Below are 697 nucleotides of genomic sequence, written 5' to 3'. Positions count from 1 at the left end.
TATCTGTATGGATAGATAGATATTTGGGTTTGAGATAGAATCACTTCTCCTTCCTCTGAACCATCTGTCTGTTCACAGCTGACATGCCAGTTTACAGATCTATAGCTGCGCAAGCACGTGGGCTAATAGCGCCAGTCAAAATCTTCTTCCCTCGCAGACACACCCCCATGCACATTACAAACATCTCTACGTGCACAGAGATAGGTCATACGCATGAGGTTGTCATCACGCGTGATTTAAGCCGGAGACGGCGGCAGCTCCTGACGGCTATTGCGAAGCTAAAGTCTAGACAGTGGAAAACCCGATTGTTTCACTGAATGCTGTCCAGTGAGTTAGGCCTTTCATCCTGTATTAGTATGATTCCTGTGTGTCCTTCGCTGGAAGGTCCATGCAAGTCTTGTCCTGTGCTCAGGCCTCCCTTTCAAGACAATACACAGCACGACTTTGTAGTCCGGAGAGATGTGTATATCTACCTAGATGTATAAACAACAAACATCATGTGTGCTGACAGCGCGCTGGTGCAGATGTATCTATTCACCCGCGTATCCACCTGATGCTGAGGGGGGTGGATTGGCTCTCCTATCCGCCTTTTCTGTTGAACGAGAGAGTCTTGACGACACAGATGAGAAAGAGAGGGTGTCTTCTACTTGAAATAAAACCGAACTTCCGCCCTAGTCTAGGTCGCTTTCACTGCGTT

General features: G+C 47.8%; 1 protein-coding gene across 1 annotated transcript in view; it reads right to left on the bottom strand.

Annotated features, from left to right (window-relative positions):
* CSUI_000030 (atp-binding cassette g family transporter abcg107) overlaps positions 1-697 on the bottom strand; it is a gene marked incomplete at its 3' end in the record, with an annotated part of 12,104 nt that overhangs the window by 9,245 nt on the left and 2,162 nt on the right. The gene's annotated exons all lie outside the window — the stretch shown is intronic.

The sequence above is a fragment of the Cystoisospora suis genome (genome assembly GCF_002600585.1).
Source record: "Cystoisospora suis strain Wien I chromosome Unknown contig_18, whole genome shotgun sequence".
Taxonomy (NCBI): Eukaryota; Apicomplexa; class Conoidasida; order Eucoccidiorida; family Sarcocystidae; genus Cystoisospora; species Cystoisospora suis.
Note: the sequence above shows the minus strand (reverse complement) of the source record. Positions and strands in the feature narration are given on the sequence as shown.